Source organism: Leuresthes tenuis, unplaced genomic scaffold, assembly GCF_036924035.1.
Source record: "Leuresthes tenuis unplaced genomic scaffold, fLeuTen1.0.hap1 SCAF_5, whole genome shotgun sequence".
Classification (NCBI taxonomy): Eukaryota; Metazoa; Chordata; class Actinopteri; order Atheriniformes; family Atherinopsidae; genus Leuresthes; species Leuresthes tenuis.
Window position 1 is genome coordinate 1,675,741 of NW_027325359.1, and position 15,082 is coordinate 1,690,822.

Consider the following 15,082-nt stretch of genomic DNA (forward strand, 5'->3'; position numbering starts at 1 on the left):
TGCAGCACCCCATACAGCTACCCAGCATGCACGTCTCTCCCTAATGATACCCAAAGGCTCAGGAGTACAAGGAGGGGAAAGAAAGAGCATAAAGGGAGGTAGAGAAGCTGGAAATGCAAATGCAGTTTCCCATCAGCCAAGTGTCCATTTGACTTGGAGTTCCTTCCCTTCTGCAGGATGCAAAGCCAGTTGCATTAAAGCAGTTTATCCTCAGAGACGCTTTCAGCTGATCACCCTCTTCTACAACCAAAAGATAACAACTTTCTCTCTGGGTTAATCTTCCAAATTACTGCTACTTCTGCACTACTCTGTCTTAAAAATGTTTCCTCTCAACTTCAAGAAAAATTATCTCATTATCGAAGAGACATGCTCTGTCTGTCTCTCCCTGGAGGAACGTGGTTGAACTCAGAGGCCATCAAAGGTCATTGTACACACCTCCTGGCCATGGAGAATGACGGAAGCCAGGAGCCAACAAGTCAGCACGACGAAAAACAGAAGGGGAGGGGGGGAGGACCAGAGAGAAGTTGAAAAACAGGATAAGATAAATGCTTCTGCTTGAGGTTAGAGCAGAAAAGAGCGTGACAGAGAAACCAAGGGCAGCTTGTTCCTACTTCTTCCTCAAGCGTCTACCGAAACATACCAGGAGACCGAGTTTGATGACAGATAAAATCATGCAAGTCTCATGACACGAGGAGGAACAGAAAATGACATTTCCAAACACTTTAATGCAAATGTAAAGCGACAGACTGTCGTGGATTTCAAGAAAGTTTCAAAAGGCCTTAAATATAAGGTTATGAAATGATGGTGAAGTAGCATGAGTGCAAGTTCCTGGAGTAAAACAAACTGATACCATCTTCAGGTAGTTCAAAAACACCGTTTTAAAGTGCTAACGATTCACATTAAGACAACATTACAGGTCAGCCCTGTTGGAGCTGAATGCAACCATGGCAACCATGGCGGCCTACGTCACAAAAGCAAACGCAAGAATGATTATTTTCTTGTCAAGACCTGCGGCACCGTTTCGTCAGCTGGAGAAACTGCTGAAACTCTGCATTTGTGCATTCAGTAAAAAGGACTGAAACTGTAGGACTTGGCCGTGCTGACGGTAGAGTCGCCAGCGGGATTATTTGGATAGTTTTGCATGGAACGTGCTTTTCACACGATCAGCACACACTGCATAACCAAATAAATAACTCAAACTTCTCTGAAACCAAGCAAAAGTTGTCGCGACTCAACGAGGATTCATGGAGCTGCCATGGAGCTAAAGAGCAGTGGCAAAGTGGCACTGCGGCATATGCTAATTGTGCAAGTGTATCACAGTACGAATCATCTGTGGTCACAATGAGAAACCTACATGAGAGACAGATTAGGCTCAAAAAGGGCTGAAGCATTAGAGTCTTTATTATCCTAGATGTAACAAAACAGGTGATTCTAAACAAGTTGAGTCTGTCATCTGTCACAATGACAGCGAGAGGACATTTAAGATGATTAGCTGCACTGTTTCTATCACTAAAAGAGGAAAAAATAAGTTTTTTTGGTCAATAGAAGGATGGATGACACAGGCAGAGGTGACAGAAGCAGCTGAACTGTGAGAGTAAGTCTCCTCTGAAATCACACTTTTATCTAAGAGACTATATTTCTGTGTAGTTGGATAGTTTTCAAGTACTCGATTTAGTTTGATTTAGGCGAAACGCCTCATTAATGTTTAGAAAATGAATAAATGTTGCTTTATTAATACCATTAATAGCAATAAGCTGCGGAAGTGTAACAATTAGGGCCTCTAACTGTTTTTGGGTGCAATGAAGCCAACCTGAAATCATGCTAATGTCCGCCGTCTTCTGGGTCAGAGAAGGTGAAAATAATTAGAGTCGGACCTTAGTGGTGCTCCACAATTACTGAGCTAATGCTATATTTAAGAAACCGTGTCAATGTCAAAGCAACTTAGATGAGACTCACGATTCTGGTCAGAGATAATCACAAATGTGATGGACTTTTTTTTAGTTTTAGGCCAAAATTGTATGCAAATAACACAAGATCACGACTGGTTTGAATAATCCCAAATGTATGATAATGGCATATTTTCATTTTGTCCGACAGAAAACAGGAGATGGAAAGTTGTGCATTTGAATTAAGATGTAGTGATGGATGTTTTCAGCACCACAGCTGTCACACTGAACGGCTATTATGCCAAAAGAATATCTGAGTATCTACAGATAGTGAAATAATATTAAACTAATGTGTGTTTTGTCCTCTCTTTGGTCCAGAAATTCCCCCCCAAAATAGTAGATGGAGGTGGAGTTTAACTCTGATCATTCCCTCATCCTGTTTATTACCTGCAAATATGCAGAACCATTTGATTCCACTCCATCTGTGGGAATAATTGTGATTACGGTCATGGATCTTGATTTTAGCCGATCACCAGTTGCTGACGAGTTTGATCCGGTTCTTCAGCTCACAGTACAGCCACACTCTGTGTGGATGGACCACTCTTGAAAGAGAGGAACACAGTTGTTAAGGCCACTTGTACTGTGCAGCTTTCCCTCAAATCATAAATAATGTGTTGGTAAAAGTGCTTGGACTGCAATAATGTGTATTGTTTCCAGCCATGAGTCTGACAAAGGCTTAAAATTGCACATGACTCATGGTTTCTTCATATCTACATATGTTATCCAGCTGCCTGGGTGAAGCTTTGATCACAAGAGAGATTAGAAAGACATCCTATGCATCTCTGTCAACAGGCACATGTGCAAGGGATGCACAGAGATCCTGTGTCCTGCTCTCTTCTACTTCCAGGTCCCCTGTCAGGCAGCCTCTGGGCCAAAGTGAACCCATCCATCAGAGACAAGCTGCACTTTGATCACACTATGTAAAAGCTCGGGGCCACAACAGGGGAATGAGTGGAGATTTGAACATAGCACAGCAGAATGAAGGGCTCGCTGCGGCCCCTGGATTAACACCACCCATCCTCAACTTTGAAGTGCCACATAACATCTCAGATGGCAAAAGGAAGGGGAATTCATTTGGTGTGCACAGCCCTTTCTTCAGCCACGCACCCATTCTGCCAATCCCTCAGCGGACTGCTGCTAACAAACACTCAGCTTGATGAAAGTCCGCTAGGGACGCTGCTGAAACAGAAATCATCCTGTGGGAACCTTTCCCTTCAATAAGTGCACACAAAGAAAAAGCAGAGCACAGAAACAAACATGTTGCAGTACTTTGGCTGCTTCACATTAATGATCAATGGGACGCAAAGATAAGAGAGCCTGAAATGTGATAAGCTGTGAAGGGGAGAAATCCTGTCAGATGCATCGCTGGGCTACAGCAGCGGACTAAACAGGCTATTCGTGTCCCATATTCAGACAAAGATTGGAGGGTGAGTCAAAGCTAAGTCAAAAGGTGTGTCATCACTTCAGTTTTCTGTGGGCTTGGCTTGCAATAAGCAATTCACCCTGAAGGTATTTGCCACCTCTCCCTTCAGAATCCCCTGCTGCTTCTCTCGCTGGTTTAACTTCTTATTCCTCTCCTCCACACCATTTTCCTCCCCCTGCCCCACTGCCCAGTGTCTGAGGGCCTCTGAGGCATTCTATTATTCCCTTGACAACACCCTTGCTGCACTCTCCACCCCACTCTTTTCCTTTCTCCGTCTTCCTTATCTCTCCTCTCCCTCCACACATTGCCCCAACTCCCACCAGCTTTTGGCGTTACTGTAGCCGAGGGCTGCACACTCCCCCTATAATAAAGCCAAATATAATTGGCAGCCCCCCGATAATTATGTAGACTGAAAATATTCATTAAAAACAACAACTTGAATTGCCTGAATCACTGTCTCAACATGACAACAAAAAGTAACGCCCACAATGACAACACAGTCGACCATTTGTTCTTTTCCACTTCTCACAAAGTCCCGTCACACCCCGAGTGCCCTCAATAGCACGAACACAACAAAGTGAATGTCGCAACTTGCTGTCTATATAAAGAGAAGATGGTGTAAAACCATTCATAAGGGCCTGAAAAACATCTGCACAACTGTCAGGAAGGTTTCTGAATGACGAAAGATGAAAAGACAATATTCCTGAGAAGTGTGAGTGAGTGTAACCTAATCTCAATCTGACTGAGCTGCAGTTCCTTTGATAAAAACCAAACTAAAGGCAGAAAGATGAAGGAGAAAACAACAATCACTGAGGACGGCAGCAGTAAAAGCTTCGTGAAGTTCACAGAAAAGGAAATGCATTCAACACGGAAATTGTGACATATTGCCACAGAGCTTCTACGGCAGACACTTTCTCTGTTGCTATGAGAGAAGAAGCTGTAGCAAACAGATGCAAACAGCAGCACCAAATAACAGATGAGGCAGCAGGGTTCTTCAATAAATTAATGATGTGTGGATTATAGTCTCAAAGACAAAGTGATCAATAGTGAGGAATAATACTCATTACCGTTGATTTCTACGTCAATAAGTTGAAGACTCCAGCTGCGCACCGACCATGTTAACTCAATACAAATGATCCTGTTGGTTTATATATATATATGTGTGTGTAAAAAAGATGCTCTCAGTCACATGTTTCTGTTTCTTTCAAGAGAAAGCTAAACGCTTCAGATATTAGGATTTAAAAAGGAAAATGAGCCCATTAGGACAATGTGTCAGCTTCAGCTGCTTAAAGCATTTTCACAGTCACTCTTCTCTAATAAAATATTGATTGTATATCCGCAGCGTTACCTGACAAACAACCCTGACGAGTAACTTAAAGACAACATCAGGCAAGTGAAGTTTGGTTTGAAGTCTTGTGCGTTTTCTCACATACTGAAATACTTCAATCAATGACTAGATTCCTCTCCTATGCATGTAAACGGCTCCAAGACCGGTGGTCGAGCTAAATGGCCCAGTGCAGTGTATCCTGGTGCAGCCGAGCCTTTATCCAGGACTGCTGTACCCGACTGGGTCAATAAGCAGCAAACCTTCATCCTCCTGGAAGCCATTTACGAAACGTGGATCATAAATAATTGGTAACCACTGGTTACCAACCTGGATATTTCATGATATTGATGGTTAAATGTCACATGGCTCACTCCCCAAAGGGACAGGGAGAGTGAAAAAGGACAATTAAGAACATGCCCAGCATGTAAGATAATGAGATAGACACAGAAGTCTGAGAAATCAGAGATAATTCGTCACCGGTGACTCAAACATTGATGGACTGTGTATTCAGTAAACCTACAATTAAAGAATTAGAAACCATGCCAGGTCAATCGAATCCAACGTGTAGTTTGACCGTCATTTATCTGTTTAAAGAATGGGGGCATCAAGGCTTAATTAAAGCACATTAGTACTTTCAGATAAGAAGAAATGCTCCTTTTTTCAGTCTAAAAAGAACCTGAAAAGAAAAGTTTGGTTCAATCAAAGCGAAAGCGAGATAGTGAAAGAAGAGGCTGTGATAAGAGGCGCAGCCGCTTGTTGCAGATCCACAGAGGCTGCAGTATCTGGGGGCTGGCCTCTCCGGCTCCCCTCACAGCAGACACTTTCCATGCCACTGCTGTTAACAGCTCCTCCGGGGTCTATATCACCAACAGTTGGAGGGCGGGTGCAGGCTAGCTGGAGGGGGAAGGGAGACCTGTTTGTTGTGTAAAGGCTCCTCTTTTCCTCTCCTATGTGTCTTTCTTTACTTCTTTCTCCACCCCCCAGCTCACACATGGTTCCTCCAGGAGCCATCATCTGACAACAACCTCCCCCCCATGTGTAACCACCTCCTGCCACATGACAAACACGCACACACAGTCGTAATACCACAGGAAAACGCCCTCGCATCCTCAGGATGTACGGTTCAGCTGATCAGAGGAAGGCATCAACATCTTCTGAGCTGTTGCCACACATATCCGAATAAAACTTGTTGCTGATATACCTGCAAGGCCTGGATATCAGCTGGTGCTGGAGGCTAAATTTCATACTTCCTACCCCCCACACATGGCTTCTCCACAAATACTCAGAGCCTTCATGGACAAAGATGATTTCTACACGAACTTAAGGATGACGTGAGCTCAACTACTCTGCGGAAACACTGACAAGCAGTAAATATGCGAGGTCAGTGTCCAACTCCAGCTGTGCTTTATTATAGCCTCAATGTCAGGGCCAGGTGGGACAGGTGGCTGGGCTGTAGTTGAGCGGACATTGTGGGGGAGGTACGGGGATGGATGCTGTACAGATCCTTCCTAAGCCAAGCGGTCTCCAGACAGATGGAGACCCTTTGCCTTGGACTCACTCGCTGACTCGGTGGGTGAGGATCATTAAGCACAGGAGATGCGAGGCCACCCAGTGCAGCAGTGCCTCTAACACTTCCATTACCAGCTTTCAGGAAACCTCGTCACAGACTTCCTCATAAACTACGCTTCCTGATTCAGCGAGCGTCCCACTGGACCCACATAAGCCTGCACATGTACACACGAACACATGGAAATTCAGCCTCCTGGCTTCAGGAGGGAAAAAACAAACACTGCGGTTGTGTAAAGCCAAGGGAGTCAGTGAAATCAGTCGCTTCAATCAAAGATAAAATGACTGAATTTGTTTTCTTTGCAAAACAGAGCATTTCTGAACCTGGATTGCAAATGGCTGCAGACTTTGCCCTTTGTTTAAATGCCACATTTAACAGAAGATGTGAAGTGACAAAGCACTGGGTCTTGTTGGCTCCGGCTCTTTGAAGTCAGGCTGGTGTGACAAGGTCTTGACATTCCCTAACAACAGAGCAATAGCTCCAGAGGAACTTTGGTCATGTTCACACCGACATTAGCCTCCGCATGAAACAACCCAGCCCCCTAATTCATTTGAATGAGGCCACACTGCTGACGCAGCAGGAGAGCCAACACAGAAAAAGAGCTGAGATTTACCTAAAGCATAAATGTAAGGTGCTGCTCTGGATAACTCAATTACCCAAGACACCTTCTTTGTGAATTAGTTTGTACAATGAACATATTTCCGCTGTTCACCTGCCAATCGGTACTAATTCTAGCTTTATTTATGCATCTTTTCTGGACCTGAACTGAATCATATCACCAATGACTGCAGCCACATTCCCAAACCAACACTCTTTCTTAGTTTGAACGCCTACTTTCACGGTGCCAGCATACGTCACGGCTTTCATAGCAGCAGGTGAAGACTCACAGACATCTGTAATATTTTTAAAACAAACGATAAAACAATGAAATCTATAAATGTGCCACCGCAAATTCTACCAACTAATGAACTCAAGCAATCTGGGCAAAAGTGTTCCAGTCTGCACCCTAAAGCCCTTTTACACTCAACAACTACTAACATCTGGCTCTTGAGTACAATGGGGAAGTTTTCAATTAGCATTCAACTCCATTAAATGACTGCTGCAACCGCAGCTTCTAATTGGCTCCAGCTTGGCTCAGCATCAACAGGACCACCAAACATGGTGTACATGCTAACTCTCACTGAAGATGCTGCCATAGAGGCACCAAAAAATGGGCATAGCTCACATTTTCTCAGCAGATACACATCTTGGTGGTCATGACATCTCACATGGAGACTCTGAAACTGACAACCACTGGTGGACAAAGTAACAAGAGATTTATTTTCAAGCTGCCGCTAAGTCAGCTGGAAGCTTATTCTCTGTCTGGCTGATGTCAAAAGAAGAAACTTGCCCGATTATTTCTGTGCATCCTCCAGAGAAGCAGTGTAATGTGATTCCTTACGATGGTGTGGTGGATCGGTAGTTTTTTGGGGGTTTTTGCACATCAGATGACTGATAATAAACCTGCTACAACACAAAGGGAAGGGCTTTAAATAGGCTAACTTTAGCAGATCTTCTTGGGTTTAAATGGTGTAAGAAGCCTCTTCTGTGCAGCCCGACACCAGCTCTGCAATCTCTAAATAACTTTCCACTGAAAACTTTTAAGAATAGCATTGCCACAATTCCCCTGGTTTGTGCATGGTTTTAGTTTATTCGTTTAATATATGAAGAAACTGTAACATATCCCAGAATAGACCTCTTTTTTTCTTATTTTGTGTCACACACAAATAAAAACCGACACAAAGCAATTATCTTCAGGTAGGATAAAACGCATCACTGGATAATACCTGCTTTAGGGAAGTTTTCTTCACTTCTCATCTCAACTTCACATCCAGTTGCAAAGACACGGAGAGATAAAGCAAAACTGAAGGGATGCCTCCCAGACTGGAGACAGAGAGGGGGAACCATGGGGAGTTGCAACAATGAGGCTGGCAGAGAGAAAAAAAAGTGCATGTGCCCCACCGCTCCCCCCTCTGTGCACACACTCCCTGTGTGAAACCATCTGATGCATGTACTGCTCTCACTTGTCAATCACAGCTGGGGGAGGTGCAGCAGCATCTTACAATGCTCCCTCACTTTGCATACAAGGATATGCAAAAGGCTTTCTGATCTTCAAGCAGCGCTAAGAGTGTGAAAAAGTTCTGAGGGCATTATGCACCTTCCTCTGGAAAAGAAGGTGTCAAAGGTTGACACCTATAAGGCTTTAAGTAGAGCTGAGCAGGGATGTGCCAGCGGGGAACGTTCGAGAGAGAAAAAATGATTAATGTTGCTTTCTGTGGGGCTTAAACCAAGGTCAAAAGCAAATATATCAACAGTGATTTCCCGGTGATTGTGCAGATGTCACAGACGACACTGCTGCAGTCTTCTTTAAAAATAAAAAGAAAGAAAACAAGTATATCGTTAAATTCTGCTGGTAACGTCCTTCTTCACAACTTCACAACCATCACGGGCCAAAACATCAAAGCCCCCAGAGGCCGGGCCAGTAACATACATCAAATGAGTGCCATCTACAGTTACAAAGCGCAAATGGTGGAAACCAGGAGACGGTGTGCCTGTCTGAAGCCGGGCCATGATGGAGCAACACTTAAGCCTTGATCCTATTCTCCCCTGTTAATCCACTTGCTTTCTGGACAACAGAAACAAGGACATGCTCCCAGGCAGCCTGCTCTCAATTATTTGCCAGATCTAATAAGCCTAAATCTTCATCTACAATTACACTTTATATAAAAAAAAAAAAAAGAAAGCAAGAGGAGCCCCCCCTCCCCTCCACAGAGGGAGCAGCAGTAGCCTGCACCCACTCTGAGTGAGGAGCCTCCACCCTCAAGGGGGAAGGGATAGAAAGAACCACCATCTGGGGTTTAGTTATGGTGATGCCAGGGGCTGGGGCTCAAAAAGGGGGACTGGGTAGAGGGACTGCTGGCTGGTATGGGGTAGAAGGGCAAATTATGGTAAGTGAGGATGGGACGTGAGAAAAGGTAGAGACGCTTGCTCATGAACATGCCCAAAACAAAGGGGGAAACGGCACAATGCAGATGGTTTCAGGGCTCCGGCAGCTGAGAGGATCTTCATCAGAGATTGTAAAAGACAACAATAAGATACAAGCTTCTTAAAAGCACACCCAATCAGGGCTTTTAAAATGTGTTTGGCTGATAAGTTTACGCTAGTTTCACATGTAAATACCAGAGAAAGTCCGGAGAATAAAGCGCAGCTGCAGATTCTACATCTTTTCTTCTTTTTTTTCCAAGTAGAAGCCAACAGCAGGCAGAACATGATGGAAAGTAAGCAGCAGATATCCCACGATGAGGCCCCAAATCATCTCTAATGGGGATTTTTCTGTGGGCATGAACACTGCCCTCACATAGGTCTTCCAGATAAATAAAGGAGTGGAAAGCGATTTCCACACAAGCAGAGAAAGGTATGAAGCTGCAGGTATCAGCACACCCCCCCACACTCACCATGAATCACCTGGAAAGCTTCCTGCTGTATTGAGACATACGGCGCTCGTTTAAGGCAAGACTGATTGGGGAGATGTTGCAGTGGATGATGCGAGTTCTGCAGCTACCGATGAAAAGACAAACGTTTGAAAGAGGACATTCAGATTTTAATCAAACTACCAGAAAATATGTACGAAACAACAGCGTTTAAATATTTAAAATTATTTTCTCACGGCCACTGATAAGCCTGGAAGCCGACCTCAAAGCAGTCAGAGCACTGGTGTGTGTGCAAAGATGAGTCGGCTCCTCTCTGTTTGGTGTGTGAATTACAGGGATTACGCCATCTCAATCTGATATGGGGTCTTTTTTAACCTCTTTTTATAAAAAATAAAACAACATTTAATTAATACGGCTGATTAAACTGAAAAAAGTCTGAAGGAGGCATTTGTGTTCCTCTGGAAATTGTCAACAATATTTCACGGATGTGATATATCTGTGAAATGATCTTAAATCAGAATGAAGGTGGATGATCCCGAACGGTTAAGGGCGGTGGTGTAAAATTCTCCCACTGACTTTGTATCAAAACTGTATGATAAGCTTCAAACTACAGAATAAATAAATAAATAAAAGGAACAATAATTTGTCATGAAGTCTACAGAATCTTTCCTCATCCAGAGACAGAAACTCCCACACAATAAAGTCAAGGGAAAAGCTAAGAATCACAGAGAGAGGGCAGAGAAACCGATGGTGTTGTCTCACCTGAGCAAACGCCAGAGCAAATACTTAAAGATAAACATGAAATTGTAAAGTCATATCATCATTTCTGACAATTACTGACAGAGACAAGTTACAGAGCTTGTACAATTGTGGGCTAGAGCTGTTTTTCAGTATGTTAAGTTCTGAAAAAGGTCCCAAAATAACCAAAACAAACAGGTGAGCTCTTTACCGAAGACCAACAATGGGGCTTTCCAATTTTTAGAAAACAAGGTTTCAAGCAACCCAGCATTAATGAAGTCATGCAATCTTAAAAATGTCTAAGGAAATAACCACAGGAGTTCCAGTTCCCTGTAACTATTCTGCTTTTCACATCAGATGAATTTTGGAGTCCAAAGTCGGGACAAAAGCCAACACTCAGCCAGCATGAAACAATCTGAAAACTTTAATTAGCACCAAGTTTGTTTGATACAGGTGGAACCAGAGATGTTGCCAAAACACTCAGTGGGTTTACATGATGAGATTAACTGGATTATAGCTATAGTTGGGTTATGCTCCTTATCTGAGGGTAATTATCCTTGGATATATGGCGGTGAATGAATGGAATCACTGGCACAAAGCATGTCATACCCCGGTACGATAGGTGGCGCTGTCCCCATTTCAGCTATCGCTAATAGAGCCACTTCCTGTTGACGTCTTCACCACCAACAACAACAAACTCAGGCATTCAGAAAGATGGCGAACGCAGAGCGAGATGAAGCTGCGTCCCTCTCCATCTGTGATGAGCTGGTTATGGCACAGACGATGCACAACGGCGCATTCTCCATCGCCTTGTTTCTTTCTTTCTGACGACAACAACAGTAATATCGTCTCCTTCGACTTCCGGGTGACGATCGCGGAAAAAAAAAAATCTCGAGCATGCGCAGAACGCTCGATCAGTTATCTCGGGGTCTTAATTCGATCCGATTCAATTTCTTGTCGGATTTAAGCTTGTTACATGAGCTGAATAACTCAGTCTTATTGTACTTTAGCCATTAATCCGATCCGACTGCCCACATATAACCGCACTGACTGATCAGATTAATGGAGACCAGTTTGTGTCAGAGAAGCTAATGTCTTCAGGTTTGTATTAAAGGTTTGAAGAAGCACTGCAGATGTGACGTCTCCACATCGACAAGTTCAAGAGTTTGCAGTCTAAACAGAGTTGTAATATAGTCTGTAGTAGCTCATCTTCTTGCGTCAGACGAGTATTAAACTAAAATAAAGCACTTTAAAAACACCTTTGAAAGCAGGCATCTAGACTGCACTTTTTTCTTTTTTGAAGACCAAAGAAATCCAAATAATCTGACAGTTTGTGCTGATTCATGGATGTGTAGCTATGGGCAGACACTGAACTACTATGAGACTGCATTTTTGGAAGCATGACATTGAAACAGGTGGATTATAACAGAACCGAATCACCCAGCATGCAACTGTAACTCATCCAACAGCTGAGTCTCTCAGAGAAAAACAAATCACATCCTTGTGCCATCTAATGGCTTCTTAACGCTGGATTAAAATTAAAGCTTTCTGCAAAGAAGAGCCATTTCCGTGCGATGATGGCAGGCAGCTGATGAAGATGCATGGAATAAACGGGTAAGTTGTGCCAAACAGGCTGTCAGCAGAACATGAACTGACATCACAGGGACAGAGGTCCTTGGCACGAGGGGCTATGTCTGGCAATGAGAGGCGTCTCTGAGGATCAAGCTGAAGCCTGCAGCGCCTGTTGACAGAAGCATCATTTTCCCCAACACATGGCCAAGAAACTAAAACATACCAGCGAGATAAAAAGGTAAGAGCCATGCTGATCCTGGGCAGCCCTCCCGTAGACATGGTTTCGTCCTCATGTGCTTTTGCTTCTGAACTCTGGGACTTTTCTCCACTTCCCCTTCCCTCCCACTTGTTCTTTCTTTCAGTTTCTACACTGCTTCCCCAGCTTGTTGCCCGAGGAAAGTGGAAACCAGTGACAGTGAAGAGTATCAGCCCAGGAACAATGTGCAAGGGGCTACTTTGTAAGGATAGCCAGGGACACTCGGGTAAACTCCATTATCACTGACCAGCACCGTAGAAAGAAGAAGGGGAGACACGACAGTGCCACAGCAGCACTGCTGGACTGGATCACTGAATTTGTCAATATCCACTCTGCCAGCACTTTGAAAGGCCACCAAACCTGGTGGTCTCAGTGGCTCATTCATTAGAAAAGTATCCCGTATGTAAAAAAAAGATTACATGCATCTTTCCCACATTAAATTCACACTCAGACTTCAGACTATAACTAGTCAGGTGTAGAAAAGCGAGTTTGAGCTGAAATAAAGCCCCATGCAGCCCTTAATTTCATTAAACCGGTATAGAAAATGAATGGATGGATTTTACTCTATGTACAGTCCTGAGATAAGAGTTTTCCCTCCTCTTTTTAGCTCTCATCTTCCCACTCTGTGGTACTTTTTAGGTGTTATATACACAACAGGCGAGGAGCTACAGACAGATAAAAACAGCAGGAGAGAAATAAAAGCTATTTTTCAGTCGCACCCACTTGATCCTGTCGAGGTTACGTGGAGCTGGAGCAGATCCAAGCGGACGCCGGATGAGAGGCGGGGTACACCACGAAGAGGTCACCAGTCTATCGCCAGGCTTATCTGGTAATTACTTGATTTAATTTAGCGTAATTCTCAGGTTTATCAGTGACGCGTATGGACCTAGACTGCAGACTGAAGCCTTTGTAAACTGCGGGACGACCTGCGTCATATAGATTTTCTTTCATTGCCGACACATGGAAGAAAAGAAAGGGTCCATAAGCACTAATCTTACTCTGCTTAATTAGTTCTTGATGTTGTTAATGTAATTAATCAGGCAAGCTTGATGATCACAGCTAATCCCGTGGATGCATGAATCTCTACACCCTTTTTGGACAAATAATAAGCACATTACTATATCAAGTCTTTATGAAAGAGACAGAGGATGACACAATGGACAGGTAAACAAAAATAGATTAACACTTAAAATGATAAAAACTAAAAGGAAAAAACAGAAAAACTGGGAGTCTGCAACTTAGAGGCAAAATCAACTTAAAATAGCATTATCACTAATTCCGTATATTCAAATACATTACGGCTATAAAACATGACTTTCTTCTAAGAACCACTTAGGATAAATGAGTAAAGTTATTTCCTTTGGATAGTTTCCCCTTTTTTTTCATTGGCAAGTTAAAAAAAAAAGCTCTTCTTATACTAAAAATAATAATAATAAAATTAAAAAAAGACAGCCACTCTCAGTTTGTAGAATGAGACATTTTTCTAGCCGTGTAAAAAAAAAGGAGATGGCTGAAAATATAGTTTCTTTAGAGCAGAGTTTGTGGAAATCCCACAAACTGGATCTGGATCTATTGGTTTTTTAAGCTACCAATATGTAAATAAATATAAGAGACCAGAATGAATTAAGTTTGGGACAGAGCCACAGCTTATAGACATGAATACCTGTGACCTGATTGGATTCATCACATCGTGGGGTGAGGATTCATAGCAACTAGCCAAGATTTTGTATAACCATGTCAATGTGTGTGTAATACACTGGATTTGTTTCCATATTTGCAAAAAACTCAAAACTTCAGGGTTACTTATACTGAATAAAGTCAGTGGTGTTACCCAATCATCGACTCAGCAGTGATACGCATCTTAAAAAAAACACCATATCATAACTTCCTTTCCCATTATGTAAGCATTTCGTTGTGTTTTACGGAGGCAACGTATGACCCAGTGTGCCGACCCAGCTGCTTTCAGTAGATACACGGTAGCAAAGACGCACACAAACAACAAACCAATTAAAGATGCTGTGTCAACAAGGACGGACTGGTGGGTAAAGAACAGAATGAAGAGAATCACTCAACGCGTCCCACTCGATCACAGCCAACGACAGCCACTTCCTGCCTCCTTCCCGGCCCACTTTTCAGCCCTAAATTCTTGGCTAATTCAACCAACACCCTCTAAGATAGGAGCTGACAGACATCTCTGAACGGCACATTCAACACATCTTAGATGACAGGAAAAAAAAAGATCTACTGGTTAAAAGTTACCAACTATCTTAGATCTATTCCATGTAAACATGGTGGCTCGCCTGCCACATTCATGAGTGCCCGGGCCAGTTTGTCTTGTTGTTGCTTCGTGGCGTTTGCCCAACAGCTTCCTCTTATTTCTGTGACACAAAGTTCTCACAAAGTAAACAAACTGGATCCCAATGTCCAGATCCCAGTGTGCATATTTGACTTTGCAGAACCACAGCATCAAAACAACCTGCCGTTGAGAAACTGCTGGTGTCTTTTTATTTAGGGAGGCTGGTTGCCTGATTGCAATAACCTCCTAATCCTGGCATCTGTTCAAAAATGTGCATAAAGCGCCAAATCACCGAGTGGTAAAGGCAGAACTCCAAACACCAATTACAAATATGAGAGGTGGTTGTTTTCTTATATGAAAAAGACTAAACCTGTAACAAAAGTGGCTAAAATCAGACCCATATTCAATTGTTGTGTCTTCAAAAGTCACGCGGTCATTTTAAGGTCCATAACAAGCCTGCAAAAACAAGGCAACAGACTGCAGAAAA

General features: G+C 43.2%; 1 protein-coding gene across 1 annotated transcript in view; it reads right to left on the reverse strand.

Annotated features, from left to right (window-relative positions):
* Nucleotides 1–15,082, reverse strand: part of cecr2 (CECR2 histone acetyl-lysine reader) — a 36,812-nt gene that overhangs the window by 19,237 nt on the left and 2,493 nt on the right. The gene's annotated exons all lie outside the window — the stretch shown is intronic.